Source organism: Balaenoptera ricei, chromosome 13 (assembly GCF_028023285.1).
Source record: "Balaenoptera ricei isolate mBalRic1 chromosome 13, mBalRic1.hap2, whole genome shotgun sequence".
NCBI lineage: Eukaryota > Metazoa > Chordata > Mammalia > Artiodactyla > Balaenopteridae > Balaenoptera > Balaenoptera ricei.
In genome coordinates, this window is record NC_082651.1 from 21,574,131 (window position 1) to 21,596,968 (window position 22,838).

Genomic DNA, 22,838 nt, shown 5'->3' on the forward strand with positions numbered 1-22,838 from the left:
ATGAATCCCTAATCTCAGGGTCTGCTTCTGGAACCCAACCTCAAAGAATATCTTATAAATAAGATTGTACCTTCTTGGAAAAGTACATTTTAAGGTTTTTGACATATTTCCTCCTATCAAAGTTGGTAAATTTTTATTTCTATCAGTAATATGAGTTACTGTTTCTCCTCATCCTCACTAACATCAGAGATGTGTATATGCATGTATGTATGCACACACACACATACATTTTAATCTTTCCCAACTGAAAAATGAAAATGGTACTTCATTGTTATTTATATTTCTTTATTTGATCACTAATGAGGTTGAACATAATTTGTACATTTTTACTTCTACGTATAGTGAAATTTTCATCTACTGCATGAATCTACTCCACACAACTAGTCACACATCTACTGTTAATAGCCAAGTGGTGAGGGAGCTCACTGCCTTTTGGCATAGTTTAACTCAGTGTGCAAATCTTACTATTATCACCCCCTCCCTATCAATGGGGAGTGATGGATAATTAGGTTTTAATCTGCATTTTGAAAGTAACACAAAATTAGTCTAATCTATCTGTCACACAATGACTCCTCAGATATGTGGAGAAACAGACCACTTTCCCCAGTCTCTTTGACCTCCAGGCCAAAACATTCTTATATCCTTCAATTTTCCTCACAAGACTTGGTTAGGAATTCAATTAACATCTCTTCAAGATCTAGTCAGCCAGGTGCCAAAAAGGATGCTTTCTCAAAAAGTCAAAGTAAAAATGGCAAAGGACACTTTCCCTTAGTATAAGGAAAATTCATTGCCTAAATAAGTATTCAAGATTTTCTTTGAAATATCTTACTTAAAAATTCTCAGATTTCTCTAAATTGACTTTCCGTATCCTATAAATACAGATACAGTTTCTATTCCCACCATTTCTGACAATATACGTTTCCAATTTTATTTAAGAATGCTGGAGAAGGGCATTCAGTTCAAACATACAATTCCAGTAGCAGTGATGTCCAAAGACAGACTATTGCAGATAAAATTACATTGAATATAGGTCCCAGAGAACCTTTTTGTAATCAATATTAAAATGAAATTTAGTTCTGTGTATCATTTATTCATAAAAATATTAAAATGAGATTTATTTTTGTCAATGTTATACATACAGCAACAGATTAAATATTTATTCATATTTCTCTATTTATATCCTTAATACTTACAGGTTTATTTTGCTCATCATCTTAATATACTTTTAAAAATATTTTAAACTTTTAAAAATATTCTAAACAGAGAATAGCCAACTCAATACCAAAAAAAAAAAAACAAAGTCAGGGGACTGACACACCCAAATTCTAGACTTACTATAAAGCTACAGTTATCAAGATGGTGTGGTGTTGGTGAAAGAATAAACAAACAGATCAATGGAACAGAATAAATAGTCCATAAATATATCAACTGATATACATCAACTGATCTTTGATAAGGGAACAAAGGTAATGCAATAGAGCAAAGATAGTCTCTTCAACAACTGGTGCTGGAACAAATGGAAATCCACATTTGTAAAAAAAAAAAAAAAAAAGGAAAGAAAATGAACCTAGACACAGACTTGGTACCTTCCACGAAAATGAACTCAAAATGGATCACAAATCTAAATGTAGAATGCAAAACAATAAAACTCCTAGAAGATAACAGAGGAAAAAAACTAGATGAACTTGGGTACAGTGGTGACTTTATACCTAAAATATCAAAGGCATAATCCATGAAAGAAAGAATTAATAAGCTGGGCTTCATTAAAATTAAAAACTTTTGATTGCAAAAGACACGTCCAACAAAGAACTATTATCCAAAATATACAAAGAACATTTAAGACTCAATAATAAGAAAATGAAGAACCCAATGAAAATACGTGCCAAAGACCTTAACAGACACCACACCAAAGATACACAGATGGTAAATAAGCATATGAAAAGATGCTCCAAATCATATGTCATCAGGGAAATGCAAATTAAAACAACAATGAGGTACCCACTACACGCCTATTAGAATAGCCAAATCTGGAACACTGACAACACCAAATGCTGGTGAGGATGTAGAACAACAGGAACTCTTATTCATTACTGGTGGGAATGCAAAATAGTAGAGCCACTTTGGAAAAAAGTTTGGCAGTTTCTTACAAAACTAAACATACTCCTATCTTCCAATCTAGCCACTGAAATCCTTGGTATTTATGCAGGGTATTAAACTTGCACAGGGATGTTTACAGCAGCTTTATTCGTAATTGCCAAAAACTGGACTGAACCAAGGTGTCCTTTAGTAGGTGAAATTAGCTGGAGTACAGTCAGTCAATGGAATACTATTCAGCACTGAAAAGCACTGAGCTATCAACCCATGAAAAGACATGAAGGAACCTTAAATACTTATTGCCAAGTCAAAGAATCCCATCTGAAAAGACCACATTTTGTACGATTCCAACTATATAACCTTATGGAAAAAGTGAAACTATGGAGACCATAAAAAGATTATTTAGGGGGAAAGTTAGGGGAGCTGGGGGAAAGGAGGATTTTAACAGGTGGAGCACAGAGAAATTTTAGGGCATGAAACTACTCTGTATGATACTATGATGGTGGATAAAAATCATTACATATTTGTGCAAACCCATGTGTAACATCAATGTGAATATAACAGCACCAAGAGTACCCCTAATGTAAACTATGGACTTTGGGTGATGACAACGGGTCAGTGTAGGTTCATCAATTGTAACAAATGTACCACTCTGATGGGGGATGTTGATGATGGAGGAGGCTATGTGGGGATGGGGGAATATGGGCAATGTCTGTATCTTCTGCTCAATTTTGCTGTGAACCTAAAACTGCTGTAAAAAATAAAGTTTATTTATTTAAAAAAATTCAGAGGACCTTGCAATGGAAGAGATACAAAGCTGACCTAAGGTCTCAGTGTCCTGTTTTCACATCTAACTTGGGCTCAGTTCCCGTTCTTGCAGATCTTCTGATCAACCTCTCTAAGGGACATCTAATGTTTCTAAGGAGTAAAAAAATGTAGAATATTTCAGTTCTTCACACAAACAAAAAATTATATATATATATATATATATATATATATATATACATATACACATACACATGCAGTTTATTATATGAATATTTAATATTGTTTCTAACTGACCCATATGTCAGATGTCCCATTAGCATAACAGGGGAATCTTCTGCCTCTCTAGGCAAAGCAGGACTGCCCAACTACACTTTACAACCACTGAGCAGGGTGATTCTCATGATCCTCCAAGATTTACATTCCCTAGTATCCTTCAGGAAACAAGAATAAGGCTCAACAATTCTGTAAAACATCACTTTGGTTTTTGTTTTGTCTGTTTTCTGCAAGAAAAGCCTTGGAGAAGAGCATAGCACTGAAAGGTTTCTGCACTGGAGACAGGCTGTAGGGCAAGGTTCTTTTTGGTGCAGCTAAGAGCAAGCTAAACAGAATGCAGCTTGAGCTCAGGGATCTTTGATTGCATGATTTAGAGATATGAAAGTATCTGGCTTTTTAGTATCATTAGTTAGCAGAAACATGCAAAGCAGCTGTGAAGAAAGGTATCTTTCTTTCTTCTCCAGATGCTCTCTGACATTTCCACTACTTAGAGTTTTCTCGCTCACAAGGTTGCCCTTTTCTTTCTGTTGCCATCCTTCACTGTCATTCTTCGGGTGTACTGGTCAGCGGTGCTTCAAGGACATCCCTTCCTTCCTTTTCTAGTGCCATTCCCCATTGTTTTCCTATACCTTTGGATCTATTTCTTCATGCTTTCTTCCTTTCTTCTCCATGTGGAACCCATATCATTTGATCTACTGACACTTTTCTTTCTTCCTTTGATACCCTCTTACTCCACCATTTTTCCTATCTTTACTCTGAGCTACAGAGACAAAGTAGCTCCTACAGAGAAGACTTAGTTCTAAAATTCATTTAAACATTCACTAAGTGCCAAGTTCTGGCAGTGTTCTGGGTGTTAGGAATACAGGAATGCACAGAGCCCTTTGGGAATTCAAATAGTTCCAGGCCAGTATGATAACTACCATCTACAAAGCACTATGAAAAGTAAAAGAGAGTAAATCAATGTTTACAATTATGAATGATTTGTGAAAGGCTTCCCCAAAGAGAGCAATTGGGCTTGGTCTGGAAGAATGAATAAAAGGTTGCCAGAGAATAGAAATACGTAAGTCTAGCACAGTCAGGGACAACATAATAGGAAAGAACAAATCTGACTTCATATTAGATCTGCTTCTTTTACTTTAACCTTTGTATTCTATTTCCTTTGTTTTAAGTTAAGAATGTTGCCTATAGCCTGAAATAAACAGGAGAGCCCATTCTCAAGGCTCTGACCTTTAAGGGTATAACACTTTTCCATTAATATAGAGATAAAAAGTTGCAGAACAGAGAATAACATTTGTCTTGTTGGAGGTTTACAGGAACATTGTGACCTGACCTACCTGGACAGCTGCAAGAACAAAGGATTCCGACACCAAGAGGTTTGCAGCAACCAACCACAGCCCTCCCTCACCTTGCCTTTAAAAATGCTTTGCTGAAACTCTTTGGAGAGTTTGGGGTTTTGGGGGGCATAAGCAACCTGTTCTCCTTGCATGGCCCTGCAATAAAACCTTTCTCTGCTCCAAACACAAATGTTTTGGTACTGTTTGGCCTCGCTGTACATCAGACACACAAACTTGCGTTTGGAACAACAAGGCATGTAGGCATTTAAGGGAGAGCATCATATGGAGGAATAGATCCGTTCCATTTGTTCATTTAGGGGTTCTGACCAGAACTGAGGTTGGGGGTGGATGGTGAAGAATACTGCATATTTCAAGAGCTGGATCATAAAATGGGGATCCATCTAAGAAGTTTAAGCCAAACAGCACATAATCAGGTCAATGTTCTAGAAGTGTAACTGTCAACTATACATTAGATAGATCAGATAGCAGGTGACATCAGAAAAAGCCATTCAAAGATTCTTATAACAGCTCAGCAAAGGAAAATGAAGACCTCAAGTAAGGCAGTGAGAGTTAAGACTGAGGAAGAGAGAGATGTGAGATACAATTTTAAGTATCGTGATATAAATAGGGGCTTGTATGTTGAATACAAGGAGAGGAAGGACTCTAAGAGGAACACCTGGTTTCTGTCCTGGGCTCTTTAGTTTCATGGTGAAGGCATCCACTAAGGTAAAATTCTGGAACAATGTGACAACTGGGAATAGAAAAAGTTTAATTTTAGATGTACTGAATTTGGGATGCCTATGGGTGTTCACATCTATGAAATAGTTGGAAAGAGGTCTGAAAACTCAGGAGAGAGTTTGGGGCTAGAAATAGAGATTTGTGAGTCACTAGCACATCCGGTAAACAGTATATAAATGATGGGAATAGATTAAATTACCCCGGGGAACATATATAGAGAAGGATCAGGGTGAGACATGGGACGTGGGGGAAAGCATATATTTAGGAAATGTGAGGAAGACCTAAGAAAGGAGACAAGGAGAAAGTCAGACCTGGAGCAGAACCAGGTGAAAGTGGGATGGTTGATACAGAACTTATGTCAGGAAAGTCAAAATTGGCTATAGTGTGAAATCCTGAAGAGGGTCAGAGTGGACCAAGGACAGAGAGCAAATCTTTGAATATGACAAACAGCTAATCCTTGGCTTCCTTGTTCAGTATCAGCAAATTGCAGTCAGAGCCAGAAGGCATTGCATTAAGGAGGAAGACTAATCTTTTCAAAAAAATCTACATGAGAGAAGAAAAGGTAAAGAAAGGACCTGGGAATATGAGGAATTATCAGAGGAAGATGTCTTTTATTCATCTGCTCTTCTCTGATAAGGATGGTGATGATGATAATAAGGCTGTTTTTATTGTTTTTAGAATGGGAGATATTTTAGTATGTTTATAGGCTCAGGATATGGATTGTGCATCAAGGAGTAGATTTAAGATGTAGAAGAAAAAGAAAGATAAACATGAAGCTAGGCAGGAGGCAGGAAGAAGGAAAAAGGATGATCTATTAGTGCATCATTTCTGAGAATGAAGAAAATGAGTAAGACTGGATGAGCTGCTGACAAAATCATAGGTATGGAGGATGGAAACAGAGATATGAGGCCTAAAAGCCTCAATATTAAAAATGATAAATAACACACTTGCATAGTTCCTCTTATGTGTCAGGTGCTATTTAAAGTGCTTTCAACCAACATTAACTTATTTGATCCTTGAAAACATCTCTATCAGATAGATGCCATTACTATCCCCATTTTACAGATGAAGACAGAGAGGCAAAGAGAAGTTAAATTATTTACCCAGGATCACAAAATAACTTGCAGAGCAAGGGCTTGAACACAGCCTAGATGTGTCCCTGCTCCTAACCTCTGTGCTATACTGCTGCTCTAAACAATAAGGTATCAAGTGGAAGGAAGTGGGGATCAGTAGGGGGATTTGGAAAAAAATGCCAAGAAAATGATTTGGCACAGACCAATAAAGAACAAATAAAAGGAGAGAAGAATGGATTAAAGACTGAAACATAAGATCTGAAACTGTAAAAACTCCTAGAAGATAACAGAGAAAAAGCTTCATCACATTGGTCTTGGCAATGATTTCATGAATATGACACCAAAAGCAAGTGCAACAAAAGCAAAAATAAACAACTGGGACTACATCAAACTAAGAAGCTGTTTAACCTCCCTGACAACTTTGAGGTCAAAACTATTACCAAGAGGGTATTTTACTCACACCAAATTAAAAACATCCTCCTAAGTCATGGATTAAGCCCAATATTATTATCAGCCCTCTCTTTGATTGACCTTCTGTTTTTGAATATTAATTCTACCTCTCTTTGATTGTAGGATTTTAGTATCATTAAAGGGCTACATAGCAAATCCAAAGGTAGATTTAAAAGAAAAATAATCATATAATTCCAAATCATTTCAGGGGATTAAAAAACAATACTAAGAAACTTCTGCACAGCAAAGGAAACAATAAACAGAACAAAAATGCTACCTACAGAATGAGAAAATATTCATAAACCATATATCTGGTAAGGGGTTAATATCCACAATATATAAAGAACTCCTACAACTCAATAGTAAAAAAAAAAAAAAGTAACAATAATGACCGGCTTAAAAATGGGCTAAGGACTTGAATAGACATTTCTTCAAAGAAGCCACACAAATGACCAACAGGTATATGAAAAGGTGCTCAACATCACTAATCATCAGGGTAATGCAAATCAGAATCACAATGAGATATGACATCACACCTGTCAGAATAACTATTAACAAAAAAACAAAAGACAACAGCTGTTGTCAAAGATGTGGAGAAATTGGAATCCTTGTGCACTGTTGATGGGATTGCAAAATGCTGCAGTCACTATGGAAAACAGTATGGAGACTCCTCCAAAAAATTGAAAATAGAACTACCATATGACTCATCAGTCCCACTTCTGAGACTGAAGTTTTTTTATCCAAAAAAAACCTGAAATCAGGATCTCAAAGAGATGTTAGCACTCCTCTATGTTCACTGCAACACTATTCACATTAGCCAAGATGTAGAAACAACCTAAATGGCCATGGACAAATGAATGATAAAGAAAATACATACATACAATGGAATACTATTCATCCTTTAAAAAGAAGGAAATATGCAACATGGACGAACCTTCAGGACATTATGTTAAATAAAATAAGCCAGTCATAGCAAGATAAATACTGAATGATTCTACTTACAGGAGATATTTAAAATAGTCAAATTCATAGAATCAAAATGTGAAATGGTGGTTGTCAGGGCAGAGGGAGGGGGAAAGGGGGAGTTACTAAATCAATGGGCATAAAGTTTCAGTTAAGCAAGATGAATAAACTCTAGAGATCTGCTATACAACATTATTTCTATAGTCAACAACAATTACTGTACATTTAAAAATTTAAGACAGCACATCTGATTTTGTGTTCTTACCACAATAAAATAAAATTAAGTTTTAAATGAAGCAAATAGGTCTCAGACCAAAAAAAAAAAAAAAAAAAAAAAGAAGGGCATCACTGGAGCTCAACTGCAGTTGATGACCATGAACTTGTGGTGAAGCCAACCTATATTGCTGTGTATCTCCTCAGAAGTGCCGGCCACATGGGTACAAGAAATAAGAAGGTAGAAGTACTGATAGGTGTTGGAATTGTGCTGTAAAGATAAGGCACAAAAGTAGAGGAAGTAATGGACAGGAGGAAGATGGTGGGTCAGCAATTCAACTGAATTGCCAGAGAGAAGGTCAACAGGGAATAGGGAAGAAAGAGAAACCAGGAGCATGATGGAGTAAGAAGATTAACAGCCTGGAGATACGGTTCAAGGGAGAAAAGCCTGGGCAATAAGAGTGAAGACACACTGCAAGTGCTGCAAATAAAGAAGGTTGTGATCAGAGTGAGATGCTATACTTAAGAATTCTGAAGGTGAGCGAGATCTAGTGTTGATAGTTATGTATTAACTGAAGACTGTTCCTTGTGTTCTACAACAGTAACCCAACTGTGTCCCAATGTTCTACAACTGTAGCAATGCACCCGACGTTCAGGAGAAAGTCAAGTGAAAGGCTGTACTGTTCGAGGTTTGAGGAACATCTAAGTAAAGCATACTGAGAAAGGGGACAATGGAACTGAAGTGCTCCTGAGTGTTCATTAGAGATATTCAGCCTCAACCGTAATGTCAGGTAGAGTAGGGAAGAAAATAAATTTGGGAGCGTTCTGACAGACTGAAATTAAGGTGGAATTAGAATGTCTGTAAGGGTTTTATAGAAAGGTTAAAAAATATAATTCCATCTTGTCAAACTATTCCTGTGTTTACTTCCTTTGGCCAAATGGGCCTTAATCTCCTTGTATGGACAGAAAACTATGCACAGTTTGGCTTCTCCATATCCTAATATTCTGAGGTTGTTGTGTAAGTACTAAATAAATACTTGCTGGGATGAACACATCACTGAATTTACCACTGAGGGCCTCCTTAGAAAAAGATCCTTTAGGCATCATCTCTTCTTGCAAATCAAAAAGGAAGCTCAGAGAGGACTTGACCTCATAGAAAAGTGAGTTAGATACAGAATCAGACCATCTGAGGGCCATGAGACAATCACTGATTATCTCCTTTCTGCTATGAGTTATAAACTTTTTCTTTGGGTCCATACAAAACACAGCATTACACCGGCATAGGGTATATAACCCTTTAGGAAAAACACCATATTCTAGCATTAGTCATCTTCCCTTCCTTTCCCACAGTCATTGGACCTAAAGATTCCCCCAGGATCTTGAGAGCTATCCTTGGCTCCCTATGTGACTCAAACCAGCTCTTGGCTCCAGCCTGAGATGGCAAATCCCTAAGACTCAAATGAAAGATTTGAGACCTTGAATGACATCTATGTATTTAAAAATCCAGAATTTGCACATCATTTCTAACAAGAACAACGGAAATGGACACGATTGTTTCTCTCACTGGTAACTGCACCTGGCGAATTCTGCTACTCCACTTTCAATCATCATGGTTCAGAGCAGGCTAAGGCCACTCCTGTGCCATGTGACAAAGCCTGGCCAATTAGAGGATCACAGCGTGAGAGCCACAGCAATAAGCTCAAAAACAGCATTGTTCCTGGCTTAGCTAGGAACAATCAGAGATTGGCTGTGATATTGATGGAGCTTTTACAGAAGAGGTGTTCTCTTTCTGCTGGAGCTGCCAGAGGTGAGCAGGTAAAACACCACACAGAGCCTGAGAATGAAGGTAACAGAGATGAAAGCAAGCCCAAAAGATAGAAACAGACCAGGGTTCAGCCATGTCTAAAGCCGTGCAACCCTTGGCCACTGTGGTTACAAAAACTAAAAAAATTCCGTTTTTGCACTAAAGAAAGATTTTTGACTTATAAAGGCAAGAGTTTGCTTGGTGTGTGTGTGGTATGTGTGAAAGAGATGGTATTTTTTGAACGTGGAAGAAGATCAGGAAATTAAACTTTAAAAAATAAAACAACTGCAATCTCAAAACTGTCTCACACACACAAAAAGGAATTTCCACACGCACATTATCAACTGGTCATCTGGCATTACTGCGAGAAGCAACTCATTGGCTAACACTCTTTCAAGAGACAGCAGAAAAGAGAAGTGAAAGTGAGAGGGAGACAGATAGATGATTTAACTTTTCTAATCCAGAAAAGAAATACATTAAAACCAGCTCTAATGACCACCTCTGGGGAAAAAATGAAAAGGAAGTAAAAAAGAAAACAAACAAGTTAGTCAATATCAAAAGAAACAACCAATAAAGTAAAACCTTTCTATATCATACTCTTAGAACAGGCTATTCATATATAAAATGCAGATTCGTTTTCATAAAGCAACACCAGCATCTTTCAAAATCTCTCTCAGGACACCAATATCCCCGCAAAACTGTTAGTCTTTTAAGCTCCAAAAGACTGGCAAAGTTAAAATAAGATGGAAATGGGATCCACTGACAAGCAGTCAGCAGCAGAATTCTTTCTGTGATTTTGATGGGAAGGAACTCAACACAGGTATCCCCTGCTTTTTGAAAGTTCACTTTAAGCCACCTCACTTTTATGAAAGACCTACATTAGTACCTGGTTTTGCTAACAGAAAGAGATCTGAAAAGGATTTTCGCTTTTACAAACAAAGGCGAAAATCAAAAACAGCGCATTCAGCATGTGTTTTGTAGGGAGTCCTTACAGAGGGAGGGCACCCTGAGCAACAAGGGTGGTCCCACCAAGCTCCTTCCTGGGAACTACGCTCCACATCTCAGCATCAAGCCTTGAACTGTGTCTGTGAGCATCTGTGGTTTACCTCTATTGTGCATCCTGTTAGCAAGTTGTGTTCTAAGGTATTTGTTTCTTTGTTTTAAGCCGAAACCATCTCGGCTTACGAAAGGTTTCATAGGAACGCTCTACTTTTGGATAGCGGGGAAAACCTGTGCAAGAAATGTCACTGGAAGATTTTTGTATAAATAATGCAAAACAATGATGGGAAGCTTAAATAATTAAAGTTGAATCTTATGACACAGTTGCTGTTTTGCCCCCTGCAGCATGTCTTTCTTCATGAATGTGCCTAATAGACAGTCAACCGTGTCATTAGGGGTGATAACTGCATTCATGTCAGAAAAATTCCATCATAACACCCTTTTCAATGTGTTTTTCTAAGTCATGGTTAAACATTCCTCAAAATAACATTTATAAATATATTCTATTGACAAGCCTCTTTCACATAAATTGTCTCATTTTATGCAGTACATTCCCAAATAGTGTTCTGGTACAAACCAGAATACTAGGTTCAATGATCCAATTTGAGGCAACTTAAATTAAAATTGCACAGGAAAAATTCAAATGATCATATTCATTGATGGTAGAATTTTATGATGATTTGCTTCTTTTAAACAATAAAAGCCTCGGTTATTGCATTCATTTTTTTTATGCTGAAGTTTTGAATTTATACACCAACAGAAATACGTCCCAAATCTCTTAAAGCAATACAAATATACTAGAGGAGAACAGAGGAGTAGGAGATAAAATAACACATTGCATTCAGTCCTTGTGCTTAGAGCAAAACAAAATGGTGAAACTGATTACTCAGGAAGAGCTGATGTCATCTGAAATTACCAAAAATTAAGCCATTTTTTATATTAAAAGGTTTGGATGATATCTCATTTTACATTTAATTTTCAAATAAAATACAGCTTTTCCTTCATCTGATATATTTTTAAAAAGCAAATTACCAGTCCTGCCAGACAATAATGTTTATTGTAGCTCTAGTTATCTTGTATCAAGAAAAAAGTAATAGAGGCACATGTTCCAGACAAACAGGCCTCTATCAGCCACAGAAAAAGTCTTGTCTTGAAAGAGCAAATGTAATTTTTTTTTTAAAGAACAAAGCATAAGTTTTAAAATAGGAGTTTAATGTGTTTATAAAAAAGATCAAGAAAATGCTATAAAAGAATAATGAAGGATATTTTGTCATCTACTAATTCCTTTGGAATGCAAAGTTCATATCAATATATTATATTAAGTATCTCCCCATCAGTTAGAAAACATCAACTGGCTCCTGAATATCTGAAGACATTTAACAAACTAAAGTACAGTAGGTTTTCATCATATTTGAATAAATAAGGACAGTAGCTGAAGAACTATTTTAAAATACAATAATCTTTGTATTCCCTGAGAAGTACTACAAAAAAACCTAGGGCCAAAAACAAGTCCCTTCTCATATACATATAAGTTTGCAAAATATGGACCAGCATAGCATGATTAAACATACGTGTTTCAAAAAGTCTCCAGGAAAAAAGCTCACAAGCCTCCTCAAAGGAGCAGTTACAGCAGGTGTAACGAATGAAACCTGTTTTCACTAGGATTTAAAGAAACCTTTACCTTTATATTCCTTTGCAGTCAAACTTGTAACCACTGGGGGAAAGGGGGGGACATCAAGGGTTAAGTACTCAAAGGTGACAGAAAGCGAAGTGTCACCTACAGTGAAAATACTTAACTTTGATTGTGTATACCTACAAGAGGGAGTTATAAGCTTTGCTTTCTAATTAAATTTGACGACTGAACACATTTTTGTTCTTGCCAAGATCAGTCTTCAAATTCCTAGAGAGAAGTTAGGAGACACCTGCAGCTCAGTGAGACAGTGATCTTTATCAATTTGATTTAAACCTTCAATAGTCACTGCTTAGTTTCCACTCATTCCTAATACTCTGAGGAGTAAACTGGTGTCTCAGGGAAAAAAAAAAAAACCTGAAAATCGCCACAGAAAAACAACTGTGACTCGAGATGAGCATCATTCTTTCCTTAATCCACAAGAATGCATATATTTCACTTCTTTCTTTTTAATACTGAGTTCCCAAAGTTTCATTTTCTTGGCTAAGCTTAGTCTAGGAAATGTCTTAAACACAGTTCTTCCCAATAATATGCCTCCTATCTTCTAAATGGCAATGGGGGTTAATGAACTTTACTATAGAAAAAAAAGGACACTAGTGGAGACAATTCAGAGCCTTTCATTAAGTATATAAGGATAATATTTAGGACACAAAACACACACACTTCTAATTTATAAGCCAATGGATACTGTGATGAGGAAAACTGAGAAATTATTTCTCTTAAAATGAAAAAGATAAATCATTTTCCAGGTTAAAATTATATAATGTATATTTTATTACTCAAAACACTAACTAACTCTCTCATCACCTTTCTAAGCAGTGGCACAGACCTAAAACTACTTTCGAAGAGTAGTCTTGGCTTGCTGGAGGCATGGCCTTGGCTCACTTTGGAAGAAAGTAATGGCCTTCTACTCAGGCATGTGGCCTGCTGAGCTGCCTCAATTTTTGGGATAGAATGTCATTCCTCCCAGCTAACAGTTTAAAATGTACAGCTCATAACACAGAATTAGGAATATTTCAAACCCTCTGATCATTATTAGTAATACTGACTGCTAAAGTGATTGAGCTATTACTATGTGCTATCATTTTGCTCAGCCCTTTGACCCATTGCCCACTGAGCCCTCCAAATACCCTATGAGGAAAGCACTATTATTTTCCTCTGTTCATCATCTCTTCATTAATTTACCTGAATCATCAAAGGCTAAAAGGTCTTATATCTCCCTGACTATATGTTATCCTCTGTACCTCTCATATGGTACTTATCTAAGTACCAATATTGTTTTCCAGTATTCCATGTGTCAGTCTTTACTGTTGCCCCAAGAGCCTTCAAGTCTTGTACAGAGTGTTCCATAGCACAGTAAACTCTAAAAACTCGTTGAATGGATGGTGCTTACCATCTCTTTTCCTTTCAGGGTAATTATACAACTTTTTCTCAGTACATTTTCTGTACCATTGCTTATTGTATAAAATCCATATACCTATCAGAAAACACATTTTCCCATTCTATAAGAGGCTATATTTTTATCAATTTCTAGAAAGGATTATCAACTTCAAAGATTTCATTTAGCTGCAAGATAACTGAGAACAGCAGGAACTCAAGATAGATTTTCTGATAAAAAGAAATACAAAAATGCTAAAATAAATGCAAATATATCTTAACTAGAAAGCTCAAACCAAAGCTAAAGATCTGCTCTTACAATAATTTAGTGGTAAGAAGTGAAATTACAAAAGATGATGAAGAAGATCATAAAGGCTTCTCCAAGTGAACTTTCATATTTAAATTAAAAGCAAAAGTAACAACGAAAAAGGTAAGTGCTGGAAAAAAACCCGAAACTAAAAAAAAAAGGAAGGCTTTGTGGAAAAGAAAAACTATAAACTTTGAAAAAAAGGGATAAAACACTTTTATGTTATACAGTTAAAAAATAGGGAGCCTGCCAGAGGCTGAATAGGGGAATAAGAAGCAGGGGGCCAGACTCCAGAATAGAACACATCCGACCGCAAAGCTGACAGCGTTGACAATAATAAATAAGAAGGGAGGCCATGGTCTTAGGAGGTGATGTTCTTGACAGAAAATAATCAAGAGAATGCTACACTCTTGACAGTTTGGTAATATTTGAAGATTTACTACACAGCAGAGAAGCAGACAGCAGAGCAGTGATGTGCACAGAGAGCTACAGCGTCCTCAGCACCCATGCCAACAGCAAGTGAGAAAACGCGGGCACCAGATGCCCAAGGGGCCAACGACCACTTCAGGAGTTCCATTTCCCTCTAGGGCTTTGTTTTATTCTAAAAATGAAGGGTGTGTTTTCGAACGAGTTTTAGGCACAAATACACTTAAATACACTATTTTCCGAGTCTCTTTTAGGGAAAGAAAACCAGAATGTAGGCTAAGAGGAGGGGAAAATGAGGACCGACTCCAGAGGCCTGTTTAGACCTGTTGCCTGACACAATAGGGGCGCAGTGGGGGTGAGCGGCAGCTGTAGCCAGCACAGAGAGCAAGTCAGGTCAGCTAGCATGCCCAGCTGTGCAAGTGCATTCCCTGCTGCACCAGGAATTACAAGGGAAGAAATCACATCACTGACACATTTTCTCATTAAAATGCCATTTGCAGTTGCTGGCCAGCTCTGAGACAAAGTATCATGTATTAAAACCAGTCCCATATTCCCATTCTTTACATATTACAGTCATGTAACAATAAAAGCCAACTCTTCCTTAGTGGGGAAAGGCAAGAAATATTGACAGTAAACTCAGGAATAAGAAATGTATGTCCACTATTGCCACCACTATTTACTTAACGTTGCCTTGGAAGTGTAATCCAACACAGTTAAAACAAAACAATTGGACACATGAGAATCAGAAAAGAAAAGCCAGGATTATCTTGCACTACAAGTAAATGTCTTGAAAGCCAAGTGAAAAACTACTGCAAACAATAAAAGATACCAGTAGCCTTCATACATACAAATAAAAATACACAATTTTAAAATCTAATGGAACAAAAGACATGAGTTAAAACAGCAACAAAAAGACAAACTACTTAGAAATGTGAAAAACTTGCATGAAGAAAATATTTAAACACTCCTGAGAGATCGAAAAACAGACTTGAAAGAAAAGAAATGATGTGTTCTTGGATAGAAATACCTGGTATCATAACAATGTCAGTTCTTCCTAATTTATTAATTTATATCAATCCCCATGAAATACTACCAGGTTATTTTTCTTTTTCTGGAGTGAGATAATTTCATGAATGTGAGATTGGTGCATGCATTATATACAAATCAAAGAATCATAAAAAACGTCCAGAAATCAGATCCAAGTACATGTAAAAATCTATGGACTTCTACATTTTGCTTTTCTTTTTTACCTCATTAATATAACCTGAATTTGAAATAAGCAGGAATCACTGAAATCGACTGAAACACACTGAACATACAAAAATCATGAATTCATAATGACATGCAATGATAAAGACAACAAGAAGGGAGAAAAAAATTCACTCCCATCACTACCATCACCCATTAATTATCACTGGAAATTTCAAGGAAACTAACTCCTTCCACTAAAAGTTATCAATTCCAACTTTTCTAAATAAACTCTAAGGTAACTGGGTAGCCCTAGTGAGGAAAACTCTTCGTTTACAGAAGAAAACCAACCGATAAATACAGCGAAAGGGGAAAATTAGAATATATAACTCCTGTTTGTAACACCTAACAAAGTAACTGATTCAGGAAAAGGTAAATGGATGAAACTATTAGATGAACAGTTGATGAGAATCTTTATTTATTTATTTATTTTTTATGTATTTATTTATTTTTGGCTGTGTTGGGTCTTCATTGCTGTGCACGGGCTTTCTCTAGTTGCGGCGAGTGGGGGGGCTACTCTTCATTGCGGTGCACGGGCTTCTCATTGTGGTGGCTTCTCTTGTTGTGGAGCATGGGCTCTAGGTGGGCGGGCTGCAGTAGTTGTGGCCCCGGGCTCTAGAGCACAGGCTCAGTAGTTGTGGCACAGGGGCTTAGTTGCTCCACGCCATGTGGGATCTTCCAGGACCAGGGCTTGAACCCGTGCCCCCTGCATTGGCAAACGGATTCTTAACCACTGTGCCACCGTGGAAGTCTTGATGGACATCTTTAGAATGAAGGGATAACACTGGCAGCATCTGAACCCAGTGTCAATCAGATGTTAGGTGCCTTCAGAAGTGATACAATATGAAACAGATGGCCTATTAAGCATTCCATCAAAAATATATATCCAAAACCTAATTTAGAAGCTAATTTTCTGCTTATTAGAATGACGAAGGATAGGGGATCATGTCAAACAACAAATGAAGAAGGAACAAGATTTTCAGTTTCCTCAACCAAACAACTGAATCGAAGGAAAAAAAAAAATGTGTGGGAGACAGGCTGGTCTTGACTAAAAGAGGGGTCAGAAAAACAGACACATTTAGATTCTCAAGGTCATTAGTAATCAGGAAATGCAAATTAAAACTACAATGAGGCATCACTTTATACCTTTTTAAATGGTTAAATGATAATAAAAAATACTGAAAATAACAAGCGTTGACTAAAATGTGGAGCAAACAGAATTCTCATATATTGCTTTGGAAAGGCAAAATGGTGCAGCCACTCTGGAAAACAGTTTGCAGTGTTGTAAAAAGTTAAACGTGCATTTACCATGTGACCCAGCAAACCTAGATAAATACTCCTGGACATTTACCCCAAAGAAAAGACATATATCCACACAAAACCTACTGTGAATGTTTATATTAAGATTTATTCATAATCACCCAAAATAACCCAAATGACAAACATTCCAAATGTCCATCAGCTTGTGACTGGATAAACAAACTGTGGCAACAACCATCGTCCATATGATGGAATAATGCTCAGCAATGAAAAAGGTACAAGCTATGATAAAGGGAGCAACAAGACCAATTTCAGAATAATTATGCTAAGTGAAAGAAGCTAGACTTAAAAGGTTAGACACTGCATGATTCCACTTATAGGATATTCTGGAAAAGAAAAAACTATGGGGACAGATAAAAATATCAGTTGTTTCAAGGAACTGTGGTAAGAGGGAGGGAATAGACTAAAAGGAGCACGACAGAACTTCTTGATTATGCTGGTGGTTACACAAATAGATAGATTTGTCAAAATCCATAGGACTGCACACCTAAAAGTAGTAAAATTTGCTGAATATGAATTACATCTCAATAAACCTGAACTTTAAAAGAGAGCAAGAGAGAGAGAAAGGGAGAAGGGCCTAGGAAACATAACAACAAATGCAATATATGGAATTTGTTTGAATTCTGATTCAAACAAATAACTATGAAAAAATATTTTTAAAGCAAATTGGAACACCTAATTGTGGCCTGAATATTAGCTGAAACCAATAAATTATTTTACATTTTGCTAGATGGGACAATGACAAAATGGTTATGTTCTTTTAAAGCCCATATTTTATATTTTTAAGAATACCGTTTAGGGGTAAAATGACACGCTTTATAACATCCAGACAAAAACGTAAGAGACAAAAAAGAGACACATTTAAAAACTGGCAACATGTGTATAATTCTAGCACCCAGGTGAGGAATATACGACAGACAGTTCATTATAAAAAAGAAACAAGCTAGTCATATAAGCAACTCTATTTTGTGTATGTTTGAAAATGTTTATAATTAAAGATTAAAATAATAGCAAACATTTGTTGAGCATTTATCCCGTGTCTGGCAATGTTTTAACTACTTTACAGGTTAACACATTTAATGCTCATTGCAAACCTAAGTACAATTATAATCCCCCTTTTATACATGAGAAGACTGAGATCCTCTAAAGTTTAAAAATTGTCCCAACATGAAGTAACCAGTAAGAGGCAAGCAGGCTCAGCTTACATTCTTAACCACTTCTAAGTCATAATATAGGTTACAAGGTCTGCTTATAGTCTGTCTATGTTATTTCTCTTAATTCAGTTATCATGTTGACACATTCAGCTATATATCTTCATGCTCATCGTTTTTTTAATTCTGTGATTTCACACTAAAGTAGAGAAGCCATACCATCTGCAATTCTCTAAACTGTAACAACAGGCCTAGTTAGATTATGGAAGAAACAAAATGTGAAAGTTAATTTCGTATATAATTTGGAATAAGATAAATCCATTTGAACTACTACTTTTTTTTGCCAGGAGAATGATTTAGTAAGTGATAAAACTGATTTACTCCACTGGTTCCTTTTCAGTTTCATATGCATACCTTCAATTCCATTTTCCCATCTGCATTTTCTATTACTGAAACGAAGAAGTGTACTACACCATAAAACTATCCTGAACAGGCTCATGAATATTTAGTAAGATGTTTTTGTATAGATATGGCTAATCACTGTCAGCTGAAAAAAATGGGAAATGGCAAAGAATTTGTCAACCCATGGACTTTTACTTCTCCCTGTCTTTTTTTATCCTTGGGAAAAAGTATAAACTCTAAAATCTAGCAAAATCAAAGTCATAGCAAAGACTAATGTTTCTCTTTCTGGATTTGTCTCCACCGACAGGAAGTTAAAAATAACACAGGGTTGTATGTGTGATCCTTCTATGAGGTACATCTCCAAGAGGAATATTTAAAAACAAGATTATGGAGGGATTTGATTTACACATGAAAGTTTAGCCAAGACACATTGATCTAGGGAATAATTTGGGGTGATCCTAATAGCAGTTTGCTTTTCAGAGCAGCCAAAAAAAGTTAATCAACTAACATTTTGGGAAGTTAAATACAGCTCCTTTTTCATTGAAAAGGGAACACAATGATAAAATCAAATCACTCAGCAACAAAACTCAAAGCTATAAATGAATTTTTATTGGAATGGAGGGTTCTGACTTTTTTCCTCCTACTTATATATCAATATTACCTATTTATCAGGAAATACACTCTAGGAAAATATTATTTAATTCAGATTACATAAATTAGCCAACACTTTGTTCTTCTTCAGATAAGAAAAACATTATATTTAAGAATGAGATGTCTTCATAAATTTTATTAGATTTCTCCTTTGTATCCATGACCATTTTAAAGGGAAAAATCAGTTACCCTTTGTATTAATTTTCTATCACTGCTATAACAGATTACTACAAATTTAGTAGGTTAAGCAAACACAAATTTATAATCTTAAAGTACTGTAGGTCAGAAGTCCAAAATGAGTCTCAGCAGACAAAAATCAAGGTGTCAGCAGAGTGGCATCTTTTCCAGAGGCTCTAGAGAAGAATCTGTTTCTTTGTTCATTGAGGTTTTTCCCTGAATTCAATCCTTAGAGGTTGTAGAACTGTCTGCAGTTTCTTGCTGGCAATCAGCTGAGGCCCATTCCCAGCTTTAGATGCCACTACATCCCTTGGTTCACAGCTCCTTTTCTCCATTTTCTAAGCCACCCATATAATCCAGGATTACTTCCCCAGTTCATGGTCTCTAACCTTAATCACATCTGCAACATCCCCTTTGCCATGTAAGAGAACATATTCACAGGTTCTGGGGATCAGACAGACAACTTTGAGGGACCATTACTCTGCTTGTCACACCTTTTGATACTACAACATCAGAATCTGAATTAAATTTCTGCTTGCTCAATATAAACTTTCAGACATTTTTGCCTTGGCTGCATGCATCAAGCACCTGGTAATACTGAGAGCAGGTAACAAGGCAGTGGATAGTGGGGCCATTTCAATCACTGAATTTTTTCCAAACCTTCTCACCAACAAGGACCATAAAGAAGCCATTAACCGACCTGTGTTACTTACCAGATTATTACTCTTTAAAAAGTATTCAAAGGCATTGGTGATTATGGTCAATTCCAGACTTCTGATCACCGAAAATGTTAAGCATCACCAGGCTGCCCTTACAAAATTTCATGCAAACACAAGGAAGACTGTTGCTTTAGTTGATTCTCATATGTATGCTACATAAAGGTACAGCTGCCACTAGTTTTCTTGAAACATTGATATCATCACTAAATCCACTGCCCACTAAGATTCTCACAAACTGGTATGAAAAGATATTTCACAGCTGCCAGTATTCAATCCCTCTGGCATTCTTGAAAATCAAAACATCAGTTTTCAAGTGTAATAAATCAGTTTCTTCTATAAGAGGAACAGCAGCCAAAAATTAAATTAGGTGTGTCTTCCTAAAATTAACATCACTGGGAAACTGCCAAAGTCATTGTATATAAAATTCCATTATCATTGTGGTATTTTTCTCCCTTTACAGGTGGGAGGGTGAAACAATTTTCATTTCTGCCTGATTTTTGTCACTTAGCTGTCTTCCAGTCAGGATTCCATCCCACATCCCTTTTTACTTTCCCAACATACATTTATTTAATGACTCCTGGGAGCCAGGCACAGTTCTGGATATTAGAATCTGACAAACTCAAAGATAAGATAAAGATATTTCATGAATATCTCGAAAAAGGTGACAGAGGAACTGGTGAATTTCTGAAACGCCTCCACCTTCAAAAAGCAAATCCTAACTGGACAGCTGCATGTAAATCAATGAAGTTAGAACATACCCTCACACCGTACACAAAAATAAACTCAAAATGGATTAAAGACTTAAGTATAAGACATGAGACCAAAATCTCCTAGAAGTTAACATAGGCAAAACATTCTCAGACATAAATCATTGTAATATTTTCTTAGATCAGCCTCCCACGGCAAAAGAAATAAGAGCAAAAATAAATGAGACCTAATCAAACTTACAAGTTTTTGCACAGCAAAGGAAACCCTAAACAAAATGAAAAGACAACCTGTGGACTGGGAGAAAACATTTGCAAACAACGCAACGGACAGGGCTTAATTTCTAAAATATACAAACAGCTCATACAACTCAATATCAAAATGAACAACCCAATTAAAAAAGAAAAAAAAAAAAAAAAGAAGCAGATCCTAAAAAACACGGATTTCTAAAATCTAATCAGGAGACGGGGTTGCTACAATGGGCATTTCTTGACCAAAGCTCTAATTCAGACCTACTTGCCTTTCCTGAAATAGTGGTAACTTTTGTAGTAACATCTGAGAGCCGAGCATTTGCCATTAAATTTTCTGTCTTCAGTGTTAGATGGCCCACAAGCTTGTGGGAACTTTGTTCAGAAGAAATATCCTTCCTTTGTGCTGAAGAATAGCCAAAGATTTGGAGGTTAAACCATATTCTCCTGACTTCTCCCCAAACAAACACGCTGTCTATTTTAAAAGCCAAGGCAATACAAATATTTAATTTGATGACAAAGGGAGGATAGAATAAAGATTATATTAAACTGGCACACTGGTGGAAGAGTTCAGATGTCTAATGGGCCCTGTAGGCACCTTTAAACACAGGATTAAATCTTTAATGAGACCTTGAAAAAACAGTGAATTTCTGTGGCCGTGAGGGAGATCCAGGGCCTCAAGACATACCTGGCCAGGTACCTGATTACAAAATGAAGAGAATTCTAAAAAGAAAATAAAAAGTAGGGTAAAAATTTTAAAAAGACAGAATCAAAGAAAAAAAGTACAATGTACGCTATTAGTAGTAATGTCAAATATGATAGGAATCCCAAACAAAATGAAAGTAGGCTACAATAAATTATTAAAAAGCAGAGATAAAAAAATTGGAAGTTTGGGATTGACATATACACACTACTATATTTAAAATAGATAACAAACAAGGACTCACTGTACAGCACAGGGAACTCTGTTAAATATTCTGTTATAACCTAAAGGGAAAAACAATTTGAGTAAGAATAAATACATGTATATGTATAACCGAATCACTCTGCTGTATACCTGAAACTAACACAACATTGTTAATCAACTATAATCCAATATAAAATAAAAGTAATAAAAAAAAAGAATATGCCAAAAAAAAAAGCAGAGATAGCCAGTGTGGCTCTTAAATATACAGTTATATACCATTTAACGGACAACATATTCAAAATACAAAAAGACTGAAAGAAAGGAAAACATGCACCATGTGGAAAATTAGATACAATACTTATCTGGCTAGATATTAAGGCTTATTACAAATCACCAATACTGATAAAATATACTGACTTGGAAATTGTCCAACAGACCAGGACAGAAGAGAGAGCCCAGGAGCAGATCTATGCTACATGGAAAGTCAGTGTGGACAGAGGGTACATGGCAGATGAGCTTGCAAAAACAGACTACATGGACTTCCCTGGTGGTGCAGTGGTTACGAATCCACCTGCCAATGCAGGGGACACGGGTTCGAGCCCTGGTCCGGGAAGAGCCCACATGCCGCGGAGCAACTAAGCCTGTGCGCCACAACTACTGAGCCTGTGCTCTAGAGCCCGTGAGCCACAACTACTGAGCCTGCACACTGCAACTACTGAAGCCCACACACCTAGAACCCGTGCTCCGCAACAAGAGAAGCCACCACAATGAGAAGCCCACACACTACAACGAAGAGTAGCC

At 36.6% G+C, this 22,838-nt stretch overlaps 1 protein-coding gene across 3 annotated transcripts in view; it reads right to left on the bottom strand.

Annotated features, from left to right (window-relative positions):
* The window catches only part of CTNNA2 (catenin alpha 2), a 1,194,816-nt gene that overhangs the window by 1,107,700 nt on the left and 64,278 nt on the right, over nt 1-22,838 (bottom strand). The window contains exon 2 of one of the 3 annotated variants that reach the window (XM_059943641.1): nt 22,078-22,117. The exons of the other annotated variants lie outside the window; for them this stretch is intronic. The gene's annotated coding sequence lies outside the window, so the exon portion shown is untranslated. The remainder of the gene's footprint in view (nt 1-22,077; nt 22,118-22,838) is intronic. 3 annotated transcript variants of the gene reach the window in all.